We start from the raw sequence: 23681 nt of genomic DNA on the forward strand, positions 1-23681 counted from the left end.
CTATTTAAAAGCAAACCTCCCCTAATATAACACTGTATGTTACCTATACTGGAATTAAAATTTTAAAAACTTAATACAAAATATGTTTTAAAAAAGTGAGATTTGTTTTACAAAAAAACAAAGAAATAAAAATAAAAGCAAACCTCCCTTTCCTAGTAGTTTCCATGTACCTAGTCACTTATTAGGGTTAAGTAGTCAACTCAACAGGATTGAACAATCAATTCGATGGGGTGGAAGAGTCAACTTAATAGAGTTGCCACGGACTCCTAGTCCATGGCATTGCCTTGGTTGAAGCCTATCCCCAAGACAGTTATCTCTGAAAACTGCTATCACCAGCAATCATCCAGAGTTAAGTACCTATAAGCACCTGCAAGTAACGCAAGTGAGGAAGGTTAATTAGATTTGTAAATAATACAGAAAAGTGGGGATTGTGGCAAAATAGTGAAGTTAAGCCATATCAAAGGAAGCAATGGAGACACAACTTCAGCCCCAACCAATTTTTGGCAAGCGGAAACACGTACCCAAAGTTGCCGGATCTTTTTTTTTCCCCCAGAAGAAGCTGGAATCTGAATTATGTGAAATTGTCCAATTTTTAAATGTTGGCAACAACTTTTTCAAACCTGTGCAAGATAAAACACTTCCACACGTACCCTTAGGCAGCCATTTTGCGATCCTTTTCACGCTGTTTCTTCTCCTTTGCACATGTTACTACAATTTCATCAGTCGGGATAACGAGTGATAATAAAAAATAAAGGGTTTCAGGTGGTCTTAGCACTCCCAAATTTTTCCTATCCCATGAAATTTTCATAAGTGAGAAGAGTAGGTAGGTCTTCAGGAGGAAACATGGGAAGCAGCCTGAAATATTTTGTCTGGAATAAATTTTCCTTGCCTGTAGATCCTCCCTACTATCGACACTGTTCAGTTTTGTAGAAATTTCCTATTTCTAGATATCTGAACCCTTCCCCAAAAATGAATGGGAACGATGTTCTTAATTTGTTGGGTTTTACTGTGCTATAATTAGAATATCTGGAGGACTCTAAATCAAGGCAAATAACTGAGCTGAAATTTAAGGAAGGTGTCAGCAATCAACAGGAGGAAAAACATTAAGAAAATAGATCTCAGGGGCGCCTGGGTGGCTCAGTCAGTTAAGCATCTGCCTTCAACTCAGGTCATGATCTCAGGGTCCTGGGATCAAGTCCCCCCATCAGGCTCCCTACTCAGTAGGGGGTTTGCTTCTCTCTCTCCCTCTGTCCCCTACCCCTGGCTCGTGCTCTCTCTCTCTCTTAAAAATAAATAAAATCTTTTTTAAAAAAAGAAAATAGATCCCAAAATGCATGTATTCCAGAAATCGTTATTGAGCGCTGCTGTAGATCAAGCCTATGCCCCGTACTGAGATGACAATGGTGAGCAAGACAAAAACGGTGCATTTGCCCACTGAAGCTTACAGAAAGTAGATGAGTCTAACACCCAAAAAGCAAATAAGATAGGGCACAGTGGTGCAATGATACAGGGCAAACAGTGAAAACAATGGTAGAGCTGCTCAGATGCAATGAGGGCCATGCTGACCAGCGGTGGGGAGTATGTCCAGGAGACAGAGCTGTCCCCATTCCAGCAGTCAGCAACTTCCGGCTGTGCCTCACCTACCATCACCTCCGTCCTGTGGCAGCCTGTCTCCAGTGAGGGAGCAAGCTGGACGGAAGTAGGCTGGGCCATTGCAGTCCACAGTAGACAACTCTAATTGGCAATATTCATTCCAGAACATCCCGCCAGATTGGCCAAGGTTTTGTCAAGGCTACACTGTCATCTGATTCTGTCCTTTGCTCAATCCTGCTCCCTGTTCCTTTCCTGTCACTGGAGTTGATCCCTAATAAACAACTCACACCCCAATCTCCATCGCGACTTTTGCTTCTAGAGAAACTAACCTGCAACCCGGGGTTCAGCAAATGGGAAAAGCTTACCAGAAGAAGTAGCATTAAAGCTAAAATCTAAAAATGGGTAGAACTGACCCAATCATTTTGTGAATTAAAAGAGAACAGAGAACAAGAAGGCCAAGATCCAAAGTTCCATCAAAGAAAAGTATGCAAAGAAAGGGCTGTGTTTTGCACAGAGTAAGAAGCAGGAGATGAGAGATAGTCAGGAGTCACACCTAAAAGCACCTCACAAGCCAATTTAAGGTCTGACTGTATGATAAGAACAATGGACTACCACAGGAGGATTTGAGCAGGGGAGTGATCGTGTTGCCTGCAGCAGAGGGATACATTTGGAATCTGGACACCCAGATGACCATTTGATGTCAGCTGGGGAAAAGATTATGGTGAAAACAACTAGGGAGTTAGGTCAGATGGACAGAAATGAATGAATACAGGAAACACTGAGGTAGCAGAATGAATCAATTTGTTAAGTGTGAGATAGTAAGAGAGAGGGAAAGCAAGTATGTTAATTTGTTTTCTAGTTGAGGAAACTGGATGGATACTGGTTTCCTTTGAAATAGGAAACATAACAAAAGGAGGTTTATAGATGAGTCAGTGTTCTCCAATGAAAGAGAACCAATAGGATACACAGATATATATGAGGAGATTTGTTATAGGAATTGGCTCATGTGTTTATGGAGGCTGAGAAGTCCCACAATCTGTTGTCTACACACTAGAGATCCAGGAAAGCTGGTGGTATAATTCCGTGTGAGTCCAAAGGCCTAAGAAGGGAGGACCATTAGTGTAAGTCCTGGAGTCTGAAGGCCAAAAACAAGGAGCTCTGATGTCTGACAGGAGAAGATAACACCCCAGCTCAAGGACAGAGAATTTGTTCTTCCCTCACGTTTTGTTCCTCTCAGGCCCCCGTGGACAGGATGGTGCCCGCCCACATGGGTGAGAGTGGACCTTCTAACTCAGTCCACTGAATCAAGTGCTAATCTCTGCCAGAGACACCCTCGCAAACAGACCCAGAAATAATGTTTTACCATTTACCATTATTATCTGGGCATCCTTTAGGTCAGTCAGATGGACACACAAAAATAACCATCACAGTTTGGTAGGGATGATTTCAGCTTTAGACACAGCATGACTGATAGAGAAATCTGTTGTTCGGGAGGGAATCATCAGCAGTATCGGCACACTATCATCATATCATCAGTATTAGCATATCATTATCCAATTGTGTCATTAGCATATCATCGTATTTTCAGTATATCAACACACAGACGCTCATTAAAGCTGTGGGACTGGAGAACATCCAGGGAGGGATGTTCCGGTGAGAAAAGAGGAGGGGCTTCGGCAACATGATGAGTAACTCCAACACTGAAGGGAGAGAGGCCTTGCTAGGGGGAGAGGCCACATGAGAGAAGGAATGACAGTATCTACAGAGCTTAGCCGCCCCTTATCAACACAGAGCGAGCAGGCAGAAGCCAGGTTACGAGGAGCTCAGGAGAGAATGAGGCAGTGGAAGCACCTATTATAGAAACATCTCAAACTTCTCAGGTAATACAGTGTGAAAGGAAAGACAAACAGGGAGAGTTATTGATGTTGCTTATGGTGATAATGACGCCTCGTGGTTGCTGGGGTGCTTTTATGAAGCTTCGTTTGTTGCTATTGTTGATTTTATTCATTGGGAGGCACCAGTTTAAGTTTATAAGAAAGGGCCAGTAATAGAGAAGACAAGATGAAAAATATAGGAGAGGGAGCAATCAAAATATCCCGAGTCCAGAGAACAGGTAGAGGGATTACCGTCAGAGTGGGGGGGTGGGGAATGCCTTTGTGGTGCACCCAAGTCTTAATTTACAAAGGTGACTAAGGGACAACAGGAAAGGTCAATGCTATTGAATGAAACGGAAGTTTCATGTGACAATTCCCTTAAAAAAAGGAAGCACAACTCACCATTCAGGGCCACAGGAAGAATGCCAGGTTTTGATCAGGAGGCAGCTGACAGAGCGTGGGTAGCACTTAGGCCACGGCTTTTAATGGAGTTTCTGTAGGAAAGGCAAGGCAGGGCAAAATAAATCATTAGGATTAGCTAGTTTGATTACTACCAGTGGGCTCTGGGCTAAGGGTGGTGTCTAGTTGCTTGGTACCTGGCCCCGGGTTGGCTAAGGCAGGGGATATGAGCTTAGGCGTACAGGCCAGGTAGAGGAGATAGAGCTCTGGGTTGGTTAATTTGCATGAGGCATATCCAAGCTGAGTCCTTTGCTACCCCTAAGAACTGACTAGCTCCCAGACGGGCAATCTCTCTCCAAGCAGAAAGGTTCTTTTAGGATGTCAAAACATTATAATAAACAGAATATTAAAAACATGATTAATACGACCATTGAATTGTATCATGAAAGGGAAGAAGAGGGAAAGAATGGGGGGGGGGTCAGGTTCCAAGGTCTAGAAGGACATCTGAGTAGCTCACTTTTTGGGAACTCTCTAGTCTCTGTAAAATAGGAAAGCAAGTCAGCTGTTGCGAGAACCTGACTAGGAGGCAAGGAGATGTGACAATAGAGAAAATGGTTTTGCAAAAAGAGCTTTGGAGCTTAGGGAAAAGAGCTGATGATAACAGAAACATTGTGGGGTTGCTGTGCAATCGGTAACAAACTTCCCGCCTCCACTGATTATTTACTTTCCTCCAATCTCATACATAGCAGGGAGTTTTTATGCATCACAGTGAGTACTTCCAGCCTGTTCGTATGGGCATCTGTTCCCCACCCCTCACCCCATGGTTATTTTAATAAATGAACATGGAACAGCACACCAGGGCAAATCTACCCCACGCAATCTGAAAGGAAAGATAAATTGTAAAAACTGGTTTACAATGCTGCTAAAGAGCAGCATTCACAGACTCAGAGATGCAGAATTGCAAGAGGCCACTCAGCTTGCCCAGTCCCATTGTCCTCCTGTAGCCATCCCAGGGAGATGGTCGATGCCTCTTGAAGTGTATCCAAAAGGCTGAATTTCTGAAGCACCAAAATACCTTATTAAAGGAGATTCCAAATATAAGACACCCCTGACAAGAAATCTCAGGAGAGTTCCCTCATGAAGTTGCAATCTGTACTCAGAAATCAGCACAAATTCTAGCAGATACCATAATTCGAAACTTCTTAACTGTAGCTTTCACTGAAATGATGCTATGTACAAGTGGAGCCGTAGATAAATTAATCGTGGACTGCAAATATCTCTAGCATGTGAATAACCATTATAGAAAAATCAGAACGTCTAAAGTAAGTGAGTTAGAAGACTGTTATTTATACCCTAAAATGATGGCTTGCCCTTTTACAGATTTCCCACCGGAGTATATTCTTACAGTAAAAATGTGAACGTATTTGATCTAAGAGAAAGTCTTAAGGGAATTTCATCCTCTAACATCCCCTCTCTTTCATCTTCTACCTCTCTTGCTCTTCTTCCCATCTGGCTCTGTCCCTATCGAAAGAAAGAAAGAAAGAAAGAAAGAAAGAAAGAAAGAAAGAAAGAAAGAAAGAAAGAAAGAAAAGAAAGAAAAGAGAACCAATACAAATATTACACATATTAAAATAAAACAAACAAAAACAGTTTGACATCTATAGAGATGGACATCTATAGTAAGTCATTAGATTTTAATACTGCCTTTTACTTATGTACAAGTAAATTTAAAATATTTTATTTTTTCTGCCACCAATTTCTTACCACCTACTGAATTTCCTCTCTCTAGATTATTACTGGCCTCCTGATTGTCAAATCTAATGGATACCTTCCTATCCTTACCTGACAAAGTTTATCATCTTTTCGACATTTTTCCCTTCTTTTCAGGAATCAGGGGACCATATGCTTAATGATTGCTTCAGCCAGTTTAGAAAATCTCATTCCCTTTGACAGGGAGTTTAGGCAAGGGTATTTGCTATAACTCTGGCCAATGAGGTATGTATTCATTTTCTATGGCTACTTTTACATCTTATCGCAAACTTCATGGCTTAAAACAGCACAACAAGTATCTTAAGAGTCCGGAAGGTCAGAAGTCCAAAATGTGTTTCACTGGGCTAAAATCAAGGGGTTAACAGGGCAACATCCATTCCTGAAGCTCTGAAGGAGAATCCACTTTCTTGCCTTTTCTACCATCTAGAGACTGCCTGAATTCCTAGGCTCAGTCAGGCCCACTTCCCCATTTTCAAAGCCAGCGACATTGGCCAAGTCATCCTCACATTGTCATCTCTCTGGTTCTCCCTCTTGTCTCCTTCTTCCACTTATAAGATCCCTCATGATTAAGCTGGGCCCACCCAGATAATGCAGGATAATGTCTCCATCTCAAGATCAGCTCATGAGCCACCTAATTCTATTGCAGCTTTAGCTCCCCTTTGCACATAACCCAACTGATTCACAGGTTCCAGGGATTACGACTGGGCCATCCCAAGGGGCCACTATTCAGCCTACAACAAAATGTGAGAAGTCTGTTGCGCACTTTCTGGAAAAGTTTCCCTTGCTAATATAAGAGACAGGGGGGAAAAAGACTCTTCTCCCCACCTCTGGCAGTTGATGTGCCATCTGGAATTGCGTGGTGATTTTAGGATCATAATATTAACCAGCCTAAATTGGTAAACCTTTATCATGGCAATAGCATATCACGAATATGTATACATGTCAATGAAATGGATGAACCACTGAGTAAACCAACTCCAGGGCCATTCCAACTCTATTTCTTGTTACCTGAGATAAAATTTGATTTTTGTATATTATGTTTTCTGGTTTTTGAAGCCCAAATATCCAATACTTGAGCGTTCCACACTTTTCTGGGTATTTGACAATTTTCCATTTTCTATTTTGAAACATTTACTAAGCTCCTGTGGCATTACAGTCTTCTGGTTTCCTCCTACCTCTCAAGCCATTCCTTCTCAGTTTCATTCAAAGGATCTTCTCTGCTTGGTTCCACATTTGGTTCCATCTTCAGCCCTTCCTATCTGTTTATTCTCCCTAAGTGTTCTCTTCCAAGGCTCTAATTATTCTTTACACCCTGATTCCTATTTTTTACCTCTATTCCAGAAGCTTCTGCTGACTCTAGATCTATGTGCCCAACTATCTACTGCACGTGTCTGCTTGGATATCCTGTGGTCCTCCCCTCCTCAACTCAAAATGTGACTGCACTTTTTGGTTTTTTCCTTAACTTTCTGATGTGTTCCCCCACATCAGTGAATGATTCTGATACTTAATTCAGCCAAGTCAAAGAAGAAGATAGAAGAAAAAGAAGAAGTTTTCACTCCTCCTTCTCACTCAGACATTCTCCATACTGAATTAATCACTAAATCTATGGCTGCAACCTCCTTAAAATCCCTTTATCTTTCCCCTCCTCTCCATACCTATGGCCATGATTTTGGTTTCTCATTTCTCAGCCTACAAAAGCCATCTCATGGACTCTCCCCATATTCAAACTCTGCAACCCCTTCACCATAACCCAGTATCTCCATCGCTCATCCAGTGACCACTCCATAATTCAGATAAAATCACTCCCTGCTTAAAATCCTTCTTTGATTCCCATAACTTTTAGGCTAATAATAAACATTCAACAAATAATAGCAACATTAATGTAATGTACATTCATTATATTACCTTACCTCATTTACATTTCCTGTGAATTAATAACTATTATTATCTTTATTTAACAGACTAAAAACTGCAATGTAGACAGTACTCTATGACTTCCGAAGACCACACAGCCAGTTAAGTGTTAGAGTTGGGTTTCATCCCAATCATTCTAACTCCAAAACCCATACTTTAATCATTCATATTCCTTAGAGGAGTTTGAAACGCCTGGCCACTGCCTACCTTTCTCAAAGGATTACTCACCAGCCTCTCCCACTGAGTAACCCCTACCCCCCAACTCCCACCTGTCTCTACTTCTTTAGCCACATTAACCATTGTGAGTCCTCTAAAGTGCATGTGTCCTTGCTTCTTCAACCCTCCAAACAGGTTGCCTCTACCTACAAAGAAAGTCCTTTCCCTTTTTCCTCATTGTCCTCATTGTCTCAAAGCAACCTTCTATAAGCTACTATTTTCTCTTCCTTGCAGTATTCCATGGTCTCCCCCCAACTGATTTACAAGTTTCCCTCTTGGGTACTCCCAGAACATCCTATACATACCCATTTAAAATAATAACAGCTCCTATCTTCTATCTGCTTTGCCATGAGACAAACATAACAAAGTGTTTTACGTACAAAAACTTACCTAATTCCCACAGAAGGCTATTAAGATATTTCAGTTTACAGATGGGAAAAAGAATGCCCAAGGTTGTATAATACTCCAGACACTTTGTTCAACAGGTCTGTTTACTAAGGACTGAATGTTTGTGTCCCCCCAAAATTCACAGGTTGAAACGTAGTCCAATGTGATGGTATTTGGAAGTGGGTCCTTTGGGAGGTGATTAAGCCTTCTGGGTGGAATCCCTATGAATGGAATCAGTGCCTTTACAGAAGAGGCCCCAGAGAGCTCCCTTCCCCCTTCTGCCACGTGAGGACACAGTGAAAAGACAGCCTTCTATTTACTAGGAAGCAGGCTTTCACCAGACACGAAATCTGCAAATGGCTTTACTTTGGCCTTCCAGCCTCCAAAACTGGGAGAAATAAATTTCTGTTATTTATAAACCACCCAGTCTATGATATTTGTTTAAAGCATCCCAAATGGACCAAGGTAATGCTCTACTTTCTTTTCTCCTTCAGAGTATGTTGGGAGCAGGGACTGTGCCTTATATGATTGGGAATACCCAGGACCTGGGCAAAAACAAGCTTCATTCCTGAATATTTGATAATGGAATGAACCACCTATTAAGAGATCTATGACAGTACATATAATAAATGTTTTGATATTTTATGCTCTCTTTTGGAAAACACAGAGCATGAAAATCTGATACAATGACATGTTCATTTCTGTGCCCCCCCACACACACACACTTTCCCATGAGCCTCCTAGTGCCACGAACCATGACTTATTCACCCTGGATTCCACGTGCCTAGCAAAGGCGCTAAGAAACAAACCAAAAAGTTAAATTAATCATCAGAAATTATTGTTGGTTTTCTCTCTCCACTTTATTATGTGCCACATAAAGCACTCAAGACTGTAAGAAATCTTTATTAAATCTCCAGTACCACCCAACAGAAACTGGAATTACTAACTTAGCTAATTTTATTATAGTCTACTGCCTTCCACCTCAATCCCCTGGGTTTTTCAGGACCAACCAGGTGAGCTGGATGGGGTTATGATGTAAACTGACTCAATTATACCCAGGCAAATAAAACAACATTAGCACCTTCATCACGGTTGGGAAAATCAAGAAAAGAATTCCACCCTAAGAAATACATCTCCCATGGGTGCCTGGGTGGCTCAGTCAGTTAAGCGTCCGACTCTTGATTTCGGCTCAGGTCCTGATCTCTGGGTTGTGAGATGGAGCCCCACGCCACGCTCCATGCTGGGTGTGGAGCCTGCTTAAGATTCTCTCTCTCCCTCTCCTTAAAAAAAAAAAGAAAGAAAGAAATCTATTTCCCATAATATTTTTGTAGCATTTAGCTCTTTTTTCTTCTACCAGCATGCCATTATTATACCTTTTTGTGAATCTATATCATACTTTGCCAAATACATTATAAGCTCTTTGATGGCAATTACATTTCATTAGGAGCAGTGCACGTACATGAATGCTTTACGACTGTAACAGCATCTCTGCGGCATTCTACACATAAACTGAAAAGTGGGACTGTCTCTTCAAGCAGAATGTCTAAAAGACATCCAAGCTAGAGACGTTCTGGACATTGCAAAGACAATGAATGTTAACTGGGTATCTGACTATTGTGTACTTTGCAACTTTTAAGAATCGCTGAGGTGGCAGGGTTGGGAAACAGAACTAATTGCACTGAAGAAGTAAGAACGAAAACACTCCTGAGAAAAGAGGCACGGGTTATCGATTTTCAGTTAGCTAAAGTTTCGATTTACTTCAAAGGAGACAAAATGGGTAACAAAGAGAGAGAAGGACTTTGTTCCCAGATGCACGCTGCCGAAACCCTCTGACAGATAATGTAATTAGACCTGAAGCCCAGCGACAGAAGGGCTGGAAGCTGTGACAGTGAGGGAGCCTTGTGTATTGTCACCCTGCCCATGCACGGTTGCACAGGACCAAGTTCAAAGTGAGTTCAGCAGAGAAAAATGACCAAAACCTGTAAGATCTGCAAACCAGCCCTCAAAAATATCTATGGGTCACAGCAGAAACAGCTGAAGCTGGGGGACGGAGGTCAGACTGGCACATGATGGCTGTTTTCTCTAGCCCTTCTGGCGAAGGGTCCTTTCTTTTCCTTCTTGTCTCTGCTCTTTTTCCACAATTCTTTATTCTTCTCTGCTTCTCTCCCACTTTGCTTTCTCTCTTTCCTTTCTAACTCATCATCTTTTTTCTCATCTGCATCCTCTTTTCTGAACTGTCACTACGTACAACCTTAAAGATTTTTAAATGAACTAAGTTTTATAATAAAATAGGTAAGTTATAATATATAAACATAAACAAACAGATCTACAATAAAAGATTGTAAATAACCGAAGTTGCATGCATTTAATAGTTTTTACTCTTCATTTAAAAAGCAGGTAAAATTAATGTATATTTTTCTACCCCTCTGAAAAATCTACAGCAATTTGCAAGTAAAAACAATTCTTATCTACTTTAATTTAGACATGAAAGCTCATTTTTTGACAGATTTGTCTAAGAAAATTGATTTTCCTGCTTGCAGACCTTCAAAAAAATTACCCTGAATTATCCTGTGTTTTAGTATCTGTTATATAACAAACATGATCATTAATCAACACTGATTTCTTTCTTTGTGCTTTATTTCCAACCTGATTGTCCTATTTTCTAGTTTGCATTTTCTTCTTCAATACAATACAGAGAGTAAAATCTTGAGTTATAAGCCAATATTTTAAATCTGTTTAAAATATACTAAGTTGAGCTCTTAGACAGGTAATTCAAAGTGAACTTATGGACAGGTATTGATTAAATTTTAAGTTATTAAAAAATGACATAAAATATGGTAATAGTTGGCCTATGATTTTTCATGGAATAATACGTAAAGACCTCATTATCATTCTTTATTCATTTATGTTTCATTGATTAACTTGCCCATTTTAGAGTTAATATTTATTGAAAAATTTAATACGCATGCATAGAGCTTTTAGCTCCTTATCCATACTCAAGATTTCATGAGGTGTTCTGAGGTGATGGCAATTCTGAAAATGCCCAATCCAATCCCCAAATCTAGAGAGAAGTAACTTGTATACTTCCTTAATCTTTTTCTTCTTCACCCTGGGAGGAAAATGAGGATGCCCGAATGTGAACATGGGGTGACTTCCTCTGAAGGAAGCAGCAGCTTCAGTAATATAGGCTGCATAGTGCTGTGTCTGTGCTGGAAGTGGGACACGCTCCACACTGGGAAGAAAACAGTACGGCTTCCAGATGGCCTAACACAAGCTGAAGACTCTGCTTCCAAACCTCCTACTCTCCAAACCATTTCTATGGGCCACAGAGTATGTGTTATTCCAAACTCAAGTGATAGCTCAGAACAGGAGGGGGAAAAAGTCTTGAAGTTAGAAGAGAATTATTAATTCATTTATTCTATTTTAGGGCAAAGAATATCTGTGCAGAGTTCCTGAAACATGAACAAAATGAAAACAAGTGAGATGGCGAATACAGAAACACACCAAAACAACATTAAAAATCAAAAGAGATTTTAAAAAAAGAAGAAAACTGAAAAACAAAAAAAAGACCAAAAAAAAGAAAAAGAAAAAACATTTAGAAAATGGATTTCCTTAAGATAGACAATTCGACAAGCAGAAAAGCGTGTATACATATTTGAGGACATACTGCAAGAAAATTTTCCTGAAATAAAGGAAAATGTCTATTTGCAGGTTAACGGAGGACACTGCGAACCATAAAACGTAATACAAATGCTCAATACTAACAAAAAAAAGAAAAAGAAAAAACATTTAGAAAATGGATTTCCTTAAGATAGACAATTCGACAAGCAGAAAAGCGTGTATACATATTTGAGGACATACTGCAAGAAAATTTTCCTGAAATAAAGGAAAATGTCTATTTGCAGGTTAACGGAGGACACTGCGAACCATAAAACGTAATACAAATGCTCAATACTAACAATGTTCTATTTGCAAGGACAAACATTAAAGATGGACAAAATATGCTTTAGGCATATTCCAGACACAAATAACAAATCTATAAGAGGAAAAAACCTTTCTGTTCTCAGGGAGACCATTTCTCCATACACGAACTATTGAAGACAATGGAACAATCTCTACAAAGTTAGAGGTGGGGGAGGGAGAGGGAAGAGTGACCCAGTACCGTTATATGCAGTCAAGATACCATTTAAGAAATTTAACATCTTAAAAAAATTAAAAATGTATAGCATCCAAAATCTCCTTGATGAAGAGTGTGGGATGGGATAAACTTCTATGTCAAATCAACAGGGAATTTGGCATTGAAGAAGCTGTGGCAAAAGGACTGATGCTATCAGTAGTTTTACCGGCATTTTCTAAAGTACACACTAAACCACAATGGGAATTATGGGTAAGGAACAGCAAAGCTCATATTTCAGTACAATATAAAATGCTGATAGAATTACGGAAAAGAGAGGATGGGAAAGAGCAAATGGAAAAGTATATAAATTGTCAATGCCATGGCTGATCAGAGCAGGAAAACAGTAAAGCTGTCTCAAAATGAAATGTATATGAAAAGTACTGTCACTACCTCTTAAGTTTCTCATAATATTTGTTGTCTTAAAAGAATCTTTTAAGAAATGTGTTGTGATTAAGAAATACGTATTAAATGTAAATGTCTTCAGTTTAACAATGCCTTTTTATTGTGTTAAATTCAGGTAAAAATTAACATAACATTTTATTTAAGAGCAGTGTTTTTGATATAATACCTAATATTTATTAAAGCATTTCTATCCACCCATCTATCCCTGGGTCCATTTCTCTGCATAAATGTCCAGCACACACACAGCCAAGTATTCTGCAGTGTGTGAAGGCCACATGAAAGATTCTAAAATGCAAGGATTAAGGTGATGTTTAATCTACGCACTGTCATAAAATGATCATTGCAGGACTTTTACTAATTGACTAAGAGCGAAGCAAACAAATGGGGGGGTGGTAAATGGAAATGTGAAAATTTCAAAAACTACTTAAAAGAAGAATACATTTGTACTTATTTTTACAGAATATAAAACATACATGACCCCCGAACCATGCATTGCATTTATAAAGGTCAAGAATTTGGTGGTACAGAGATGGGAGAAAGTAAAAGTGAAGAGAAAATGCATACGAGGCACTTTATCTTACACAGATACAGCTATGAATATATAGAAAATAGTTTGGTGACACCTCTTGATTTTACAGTTAGAGAAAATAATGTGAAATAAAGTTTTAGAAGTTTTTTATTTATCATTAATAGAATTTAAACCGGCATGAAAATGTAAACTGGGAGTCTATCCAGAATTATCCAAGCAAGAGACTTGTACTAAAAGGTTTTTTTTTTTAAGTGATTCTTCAGTTTTTAATCATGCCATTATTATTATTATTATTATTATTATTATTATTATTATTATTATTATTAAAGATGCTCTGCTCTGCTGGGTGACACATGGGGATGACATGACCTGACGGGCTGCATAAAACTGGCTGCTGATGTCCATAGCAGCCAGATTCATGAGAAATGCAGCGCTGAAAACAGGGATGAGTCTTTCAGCAGCATTTACAATTTTAAGACTCTCGTAAAGTCATCTACTTCATTTTCTAAAGATGTCATTATAAAAACTCTTTTGACAAATAATTTTGCAACAACCCTATCTGTAGAAAAAAACCAGAATTATCAGTAAAAAAAAAAAGGACATTACATTAGTGAAAAATGTTTCCCATTTTAAAAGAACCTAATAGGCATTTTAATTTGTAGCTTTTGTTGAAAAAAATAGTAAGTAAATTATATTTGTGGCCTGAAACATGTAAGCATTTACATAATTATTTTCCATTTCATGTAAACTCTGATATTTTTAGTTGACACAAGGGGGACATACTCATATTCTTTAACTGATGCCTATGATAAGTATAATGATTTGGTTGCAGAGGCATGATCATGGAATACCTGATAATGAAACTTTATTTTCATCTCTCACAATCTCTTAAAATTAATTTCATGTGGGTAGATTTTTTCCTGCTAACTAGATGAAATTCAAGGCAAGATCCATGTTTCTCATTACTTTTAAGTAATGAAAAGGGATACATTTACTTCTATTCACAAAAGAGTTCAGTTCAATCATTTAAATGTTCGATATAGTGCAATACTCAAAATATTCAAAATGCATGTAAGTGATGGCATCTCTCTTCTGCCTAATCCCTACTACGCCAGCACCACAAGCAGGTAAGGGTGTTTGGTTGGGTTTTCTTTTCTTCTTTCTCCTTGCTTTTACTCTCCTTTTTCCAGTTACTCCTGCCTTTTCTACTACCTGCAGGATCAGGGTCAGTGAGAGAAGGAAAAGCAGCAAAAAAGTTCTTACAGATACAGCTGTGGACTGAAACAAGTCTACTCTGGTATTTGGTAGCAGGTAAAGCAGTCTAGTAGAGCGCTATTACAGGTTTGCCATCTGCTTTGTCATCGTCATCGGCTTCTTCTTCTTCCTCTTCCTCTTCTTTCTCCCTCCCTCCCCTTCCTCCCTTTCTTCAGCTTCCTCTCCTTCTTCTCCTCCTTTTCCTCCTCCTCCTTCTTCTTCCTCCTCCCTGCTTTTATACAGTTCATTTTTCTCCAGTTTTCTCAATGTAGGCAAATGTACCTTTCCAGCTGATGAATTTTGCCTTTTTCATCAATCTTGTGAACATTCCACTGCTTCAGATAAAAGTTCAAAATGGGGAAAAATACTTTTTGGACTTTCTAAACACCAGTGTTGAAAAATCTGCACTTTATTTAAGCATGTCTACTTTTCTAATGCAGTAGAATCATAAAAAGCATGATGTTTTCAGGGTGCCCGGCCGGCTCAATTGGTAGAGTGTGTGACTTCTGATCTTGGGGTTGTGGGTTTGAGCCCCACATTGGGTATAGAGATTACTTAAAAATAAAATCTTTAAAAAGAAGTATCATGCTATCTCAGTTTTCTTTTCATTTGCAGTCTTAATAAGACATTGAATTGTCTATGACTCATCGTCTAAATAAAAGAGATGGAAAAAAAAAACACTAAATATAAGCCATTTTCCTGCAAAACTGACTTGTTATATTTGCTTTACAAGAAATGGTTACTCTTCCTGTAAGTCCCCAAAAGAATGGAGACATCAAACTCTTAGGCCTATGCTCAAGTTGACTTCAAGACCTGTAACTCTGTTAATAGCTTTTAGTTTTTAAAGTTTATGATGAAAATCTATTTATTTTAAGAAACACATGGAAATCTCCATTTATTTAGTCCAGCTTCTAAGTATCAAGGTTAAATAACAAGATCTTATTATTAATGATAATGTCATTCATCATAGAGTGTAAATGTAGTTGGAGGTTGATCTTGATGGGTATAAGTTATAAATATAACCTCATAATGGTGATAAAACTAATCAAACTCTTAAAAGTCAACAATAAAGAAAACAAACAACCTGATTAAAAAATGAGTTAAAGACCTTAACAGACACCTCACCAAAAAAGAGATACAGATGGCAAATAAGCATATGAAAAGATGTTCCACATCATATGTCATTAGAATTGCAAATTAAAACAATAACATACCATTACACACCTATTAGACTGATGAAAATCCAGAACACTGACAACACCAAATGTGGAAGAATATGAGGTAACAGGATCTCTCATATGTTGCTGGTGGGAATGCAAAATCATGTAGCCCCTTCGGAAGAGTTTGGCTATTTCTTACAAAACTAAACATATCTTACCACACAATCCAACAAACTCACTTCTTGGTATTTATCCACAGGAGTTGAAAACTTATGTCTACCCAAAAACCTGCACAAGGATATTTACAGCAGCTTTATTCATAATTGCCCAAACTTGAAAGCAATCAAGATGTCCTTCAGTAGGTGAATGGATATATAAACTGATACATCCAGACAATGGAATATTACTCAATGTTGAAAAAAAATAAGCTATCAAGCCATGAAAAGACATGGAGAAAACCTAAATGCATGTTACTAAGTGAAAAAAGCCAATCTGAAAAGGCTACTTACTGTACAATTCCAACTATATGACAATATAGAAAAGAAAAATCTATGGAAACAGTAAAAAAAAAAATCAGTCATAGTGTGAGGGGTTGTGGATGGTGGAGGATGAATAGGTAGAGCACAGAGGATTTTTAGGGCAGTGAAAATACCGTATGATACCGTAATGATGGATATATGTCATCATAGACATTATAGACAAACCCACAGGTAATATAGACTATAGACTCTGAGTGAATATGATATATTTATATGTGTGGGGGCAGGGACATGGGAACTCTCTCTACCTTTCTCTCAATTTTGTTGTGAACCTAAAACAGCTCTTAAAAAAAAGTTATTATTTTAAAGGTTTTTTTTTTTTAAGATTTTATTTATTTATTAGACAGTGAGAGACAGAGAGCACAAGCAGGGGGAGCGGCAGGGAGAGGAAGAAGCAGGCTCCTGCTGAGCAGAGAGCCCAATATGGGGCTCGATCCCAGGACCCTGGGATCATGACCTGAGCTGAAGGCAGATGCTTAACAGACTGAGCCACCCAGGTGCCCCCCAAAATAAGTTCTTTTTAAAAAACCAACCAAAGTCACCACATATAAATCAAATGATAATAACTTCAGAGTTAACAGTAAACCTCTGATTAAGTTTACTTATAAAGCTGAATATAATTAGAATAAAGAATGATATTGATTGTGTCTATCTATATCATGATATTGAAACTCAAAATGACAACTTTATTTTTGCTAATAATCACAAATTTATGAAGGTTTATTTGACTTATGTAGGTAGATTCACTTATTTATGGAAATTTTTAGGTGAAAAACTTTAAGTGACATAATGCATGCAATATTATGGCTGTTATTGCCTGACTTTGGAAACCTGCATCTGCAAATAAAACCAACAGCGAAGTTGCCCTTGAACTTGACAAGTTTTACACCTATAGCAAGACAGTCATCCTACTAATCACTTGAAAATGACCTTAAAATTAACAAAATAAGCTGCAAGGAATACTTGCATTTTAGTAAAAATCTATTTTGTATCATCATCTATTACCTTTATCAGTAGCATATTTACCACAGCATTTTATTTTATTTTTGAAGATTTTATTTTTAAGTAACCTCTACACCTATTGTGGGGCTCAAACTTACAAACCCAACATGCCAAGAGTCACATGCCCTTCTGACTGAACCAGCCAGGTGCCCCTACCACAGCATTTTTTTTAAAGATTTATTTATTTGAGAGAGAGAGCACACATACAGGTGCATGGGGAGGGACAAATGGAGAGAATCCTCAAGCAGACTCCCCGCTGAGCAGGCAGCCTGACACAGAGCTCAATCCCAGGACACTGAGATCAGGACCTGACCTGAAACCAAGAGTCAGATGCTTAACCAACTGAGCCACCCAGGTGGCCCCCCACCACAGCATTTTAAAACTGAACAAACACTAAATGAACAAAACACTGGATCAAAAATTTAAAAATGTGAGGTCTCCAGTCTGCATATTATCTTTGAGGGAAGATCCATTAGACTATATGAAAGAAAGAAAAAAGAGAAAAGAATAGAAAAGAGAAGAGGAAAGAAAAAAGGGGGAAAGAAGGAAAGAAGGTAGAAAGGAATGAGGGAGGGAGGAAGGAAAGAAGGAGAATGTAGTAACTTCTGGAAATAATGAGACACTCCGTTTCACAGAGTACAAAGAAAGCCAGATATGACCTGAAGAATTCCAGCTTTTTTTTTTTTTTTTGGTCTATGGGAAAATTCACTCATCAATTTCTTAATTTAGGTAATCTACAAAACTGAAACCTTATTAAAAGAAAAAATATTAATCTAGGAATTCACAAAGGGAAAAATACACCACAAATACCTCTAGAGCTGTCTTAGAGGGCAGAGCCTTTCCAATTTCACCACCTTTTTAATACAAATCTCTGCTCCTTTTCCTCACTAGTACTAAAACTACTTAGAAAAGAATAAGAAGAAAGAAAAGAGAAAAAAGGGGGGAAAGTAAGAGGGAGTTAAGGTGAGGAGGTAGAGGGAGAACTTTAGGAGAGGAAGGTAGCAAAGAAGGAAGGAAAAAAGAAAGAAGAAAGGAATGAAGGAAAGACGCCCCAACAAGAAATGAAGGGACATCATTTTGCCCTGTCCTTTATAACTCAGAATTTAAACACTTGATGAACTGCAGACTAGCTTGCATTTATAGCTAAATGCCTAAACAAAACATGGATTTTTTGGTTTGCTGGCTGTATCTGAGCCTTTACTGGAATCTCATCTATAAAAGGCAAATTCTATCCACTGATTATAAATACCCAACATCGCTTACTAAAGAGTACCTGGGTAATCTCAGCTTGGGCAATAATAGAACAAAGAAAAGAAGACAGATGGACAGAAGGAAGGAAAGAAACTAGGAAGGAAGAAAAGAAGAAAACACTAGAGAATCTCTTTATCTGGCAAGTTGTGTCTTATGGAGAATTTAAAATGTAACTAAAACTTTATGAAGTATATAAAAAGTCTTAGATTAAAGCTAAAGTATGAGTTCTATTTGCTCAGTTTCTAGGACTTGCTGTAAATCCATCTGTTAATAAACTGATTTAAGTACGAAAGTATAACAAAAGACAGGTGAAATATTTAATGTTTTAAAAGACTTTTTAATGACACAGATGGAAAATATTAGTATACTAAATTTGTAAGTCTAACCCTAATGCCAGTAAATGATTTATTCACCAACTGAACAAATTATTAAACTCCTACATTGTAATGTGCTGTCTGAAAGACTTCAGAAAAAAGACCCTAATACATTACTTTCTTTATTTTTTATCTTTGCTTTACTTTTTAACAACAAGTATATCTTGTATTTTTCCTCTTTCATAAATTTGTAAATGCCTGTTAATTAGACAAGGATTGATTATGGAAAGCCTGATTTAAGTCTATAGATATAAAAATAGAATATTTATATAAATAAAGGTTAGCTACTATACATCATTTTTGGTATATATATATATACACACACACACATAAACCATATCTTACCACAACATCTAAACAGTGAAGTTCTCTATAATTGCTGCAATAATTGTATACATGTTTGTATTTTTATTAGCTGATGACATACTGGCTGTGGAAACAAAGATCTTTTTTCCTAAGAGCTGTAGAATAAAGCAAAATTGAACTGTTTTTAAAATTCACCATAAAGCATACTTTATAGAAGCCCAATCACCATAGTTTATTGGGGATCCACCCTCTAAGATGCTTCATAAGACAAGATGAAGTAGAGTTATAATTACTTTCATGAGCAACAGGTATGCTCCCAAGAGCAATTTCTATTGATTAAAAATCTTGATTTATAACCCTTAAAGCTCTCTTGTGCTGCCCTTTTATTCTAATTTGTATTTATTGTCTCATTGCTATCTACCACATAGTTCACAATATACCCAAAATTGATTGTTTTCTCTTCTGGCTACCCACTAACTCTACAGACTTTTGTTTTCACACTAATAAGTACTCATTTTCTGTTATTTAAACTAATACTCTCCACTATTATTTTTGTCTGAGAGCTTTCTGTTAAGTATTGATAAAAACTACAAATATTTCTATAAACAATTTTCATATTACTTCATTTTCAACATCTCAATTCACTCATAGGCAATTCTCTTGAATCAGAAGTATTCAGCAGGGAATTGAAATAACAACAAGCTGAAATAATAACCAGAGAAATGGAAAAAAACTCATAAAACTTTAGCCAATGCAGTGTGCCTCCTAGACATCCAAAACCCTTTCATTTAAAATCACATTGAATATAAATAATATACTGTATTTACTCATATTAATCAATTCCTAGCATTGACTCAATCATCCAGTTGATAAGAGGGTGACTACTTTTTCCTCACTCTCATTCCAACTGAAAAAACAGAGTAATAACACAATTTCAGGGGACTATAATGAGGTTTCAAATTTAATAAGTGGACACACTTCCTCAAATTAGAAATTCAGGCAGAGAAAAAGTAATCCCATATCAAAAGTTAGGAATGCAAAAACAAATGGAGAAAGAGAGAGAGAGAAAAGAAAAATAGGTAGGTAGGTTTAGAATAATATTAACTATATAAAACAATTATAATAACTCCTGGGAATTTTTGAAATATGTATCAAATTATAGTACAAAACAACAGCAGCACATAAAGAGAAAAGATAAATAGAACTCATGAGTTGTCAGGTCTTATCATCTGTCAAAACAATGAAAAGTACCAATTAACTTAGACCATGATAATTGAAGGAAATCTTTAGGGTAAAATATTCATATAAAAATAGTTAACTTCCAAACTAATGCAGAGAAAAATGGAATTTTTAAAAGTACTTGATAAGCCCAAGAAAACTTCAGAAAAGAGGGAAAATAAAACACAGTACAGATGAAACAAATAGAAAATATTAAAATATATTTAATACTAAAATATTAAAATGGTAGATTTAAACCCATATCTAGCCATTATTACAGTTACATGTGGATGGACTTAACTAATGCAATTAAAAGACAAAAATTTTCTGACTAAAATACACATACACAGACATACAAGCATATGCCGTTTATAAGACACATCTAAAACAGTATGATATAGCAAAGATGAAAGTAAGCAGCAAGAAAAGAAATATTTCATGTGAACATTAAATAAAACTACTGAAAAAAATAATGATCAAGCTTAATAAACCAAAATTACTTTAAGACAAACAGCGTTACTGGAGATAAACACTTCAAAATGAGACTGGTTCAATGCACCAGGAAAATATATAAATTTTAAATTTTATGTACCTAATAACATGACTTGAGAATACATAAAGCAAAATTTCAGAACTACAATGAACAGTAGAAAAAAAGCACAATTATATTGTGAGATTTTAACATAAACTCTTTAGTTGCTAAGAAAACAGACAAAATGTTTTAAGGATGAAGAAAATCTAAACAATTAACAAAATCGATCTAATAAAGAACACTAAAGCTAATAACTTCAGAAAACCCAACTCTTCTCAGGTCAAATAAAACATTTACAAAAAAGTGACTATATGCAGGGCCATAAAGAAACCCAGAGGGGATGGGGGTGGGAGGATGGGCACAATAGGTGAAGCGGATTAAGAGGTACAAACCTCCAGTTATAAAATAAGTAAGTCATAGGGATGAAAAATACAGCACAGGGAATATAGTCAATAATATTGTAGTAACTTTGTGTGGTGACAGATGGTACCTTACTTACTGTGGTGAGCAGTGCATAATGTATGGAATGGTCAAATCACCATGTTGTACACCCGAAACTAACATAACACTGTATGTCGACTATACTTCAATAATAAAAAAAAGAAATTTTAAAAAAGGTAAATTAAAAAAAACAACAAAAAGAAGCCCAACAAAAGTTTTTGAGAGTAAGTCATATAATTAATAAAGCTAAAAATCAGTAACATAAAAGGTAATAAGAAAATCCTATATATTTGGAAATACAAAATAATTTTAAAAGAAGAAAAGACACAACAGAGAGAAGAAACCATTTTTGAACTGAACAATTAAAATATTACCAATAAAACCTTGTGACATACAGGTAAAGCAGGGCTTAAAGATTTACTTTCCCAACTGCAAATATTAAAGAAGAAAAAAATTAAAAACTAGTGTGGTAAGGACTTATCTTCAGAAGATAAAAGCAAAATAAAACCAAATAAAGAAAAATGAATTAAATAATAAGGAGCAGAAATTAATTAAACTTCACATACAATAGAGGATTAACAATAAGTTTGTTCTTTGAAAAGAACAACAGAATTTAAAAGGAACCAAACAAACTTACTAGAAAAAAAGAGAAAAGTAAATAACCAATGTCAAGACTGAAAAAGAAGACATCACTACAGATTATGAAATTACTGAAAAGAAAATATCAGGAAAAATTATTCCAATGAATTTGAAAATGTATATGAAATGGACAAATTCCTAGGCAAAAAAATATAACATAACTTTCACAAAAAATAAGAAATTCAATCTATATTTAAAAGCTTTCATTTAAAAGAACTCCTGGCCCAGATGACTTCAGCAGTGAAATTTGCCATATATTTAAAGAAGCAAAAATGGCAAGCACAAAAAATATTCCAAAGATTAAAAAAAGGAAGAACATTTTCCAATCATTTTACGTGACCAGTAAAACTGTGTTACCAAACTGATAAGGACAGAACAAGGAAGGTAAATGGTATTAGATTTTTACTCATGAATATAGTTGTAAAATTCCTAATCAAATTAGTAACAAAATGAATACATGAATATATACAAAGCATATTAAATGATGATAGGTTTATTTATGGAATGCAATGATGATTTAACATTAGATAATTAATCATTATAACTTAACACATGAAAGGAAAAATATATAACTATCTCAAAAGATTTATTAAACAAATTTAGTAAAACTCAATCTAAAAAAAGAAACTTGGCAAATCTGCTAAATGATCTGTTTAAAATAATAGTAATAATAATAATGATAATAATAACACTTCCTAGCTAGAATAATCAGGCAGTAAAGATAGATAGATGATGGTGATAGGCAGATAAACAATTTGAAGTAAACAATTATAGATTTGAAGTAAACAATTATAATCTCATTATTTGAGGATTTGAAGTAAACAATTATAGATTTGAAGTAAACAATTATAGATTTGAAGTAAACAATTATAATCTCATTATTTGAGGATTATATGATAATGTATAATGTCATAAAATCCTGAATAATCTACAGATAAATCATTAGAATTACTAAGAGTTTGACAAAGATTCAGGATATATATTTAATATAGAAAAATTAGTTGTATTTCTATACACCATCAATTGTCAGAAAATAAAATGTTTTGAAATACTACATACAATACCATCAAAAACAACAAACACCTAGAAATAAAATTAGAGATATGCAAAACTTGTACATACAAACTTATAAGAAATAACTAAGGAAGTTGAATAAGGGGGCACCTCGGTGGCTCAGTAGGTTAAGCATCTGCCTCTCACTCAGGTCATGATCTCAGAGTCCTAGGATCAAGCCCCACATCAAGCCCCACAAGGAGCCCTGCATCAGGCTCCCTGCTCAGCGGGGAGTCTGCTTCTTTTTCTCCCTCTGCCCCTCCCGGCCGCTCCTGCTCTCTCCCTCTCTCTCTCTCACAAATAAATAAATAAAATTTTTTTTAAAAAGTTGAATAAGGCACAAGTACATTAGAGATATATCATATTCATGGATTGGAAGATTCAATGTACTAAAAATATCAGACCTCCCTCCTCAGGTTGATTTCAAGCAATCTCAACAAAAACGCCAATAGTTTTGTGTGTTGAACTTGACTAAATAGTCCTAAAATTTACATGCAAATGCTAGAGCTTAAGAGTAGTAAGACTTTCCCCAAAGAAAACCAGGTGGGACAATTTGCTTTACTTGATGGCAACATTTTCTAAGGGGACAGTAAATAAGAGAAGGTGTCATTGGTGCAAAAGTGCATAATAGACAGTGAAATCAAGATTACA

The 23681-nt window shown here is 36.6% G+C and overlaps 1 protein-coding gene across 1 annotated transcript in view; it reads right to left on the reverse strand.

Moving 5' to 3' along the window:
• Nucleotides 1-23681, reverse strand: part of LOC123787432 (glutamate decarboxylase 1-like) — a 227589-nt gene that overhangs the window by 198930 nt on the left and 4978 nt on the right. Inside the window, exon 2 of the mRNA XM_087869770.1 lies at nucleotides 3870-3961. The gene's annotated coding sequence lies outside the window, so the exon portion shown is untranslated. The remainder of the gene's footprint in view (nucleotides 1-3869; nucleotides 3962-23681) is intronic.

This window comes from Ursus americanus, chromosome 19 (assembly GCF_024610735.1).
Source record: "Ursus americanus isolate L20-20 chromosome 19, mUrsAme1.1.p, whole genome shotgun sequence".
Taxonomy (NCBI): domain Eukaryota; kingdom Metazoa; phylum Chordata; class Mammalia; order Carnivora; family Ursidae; genus Ursus; species Ursus americanus.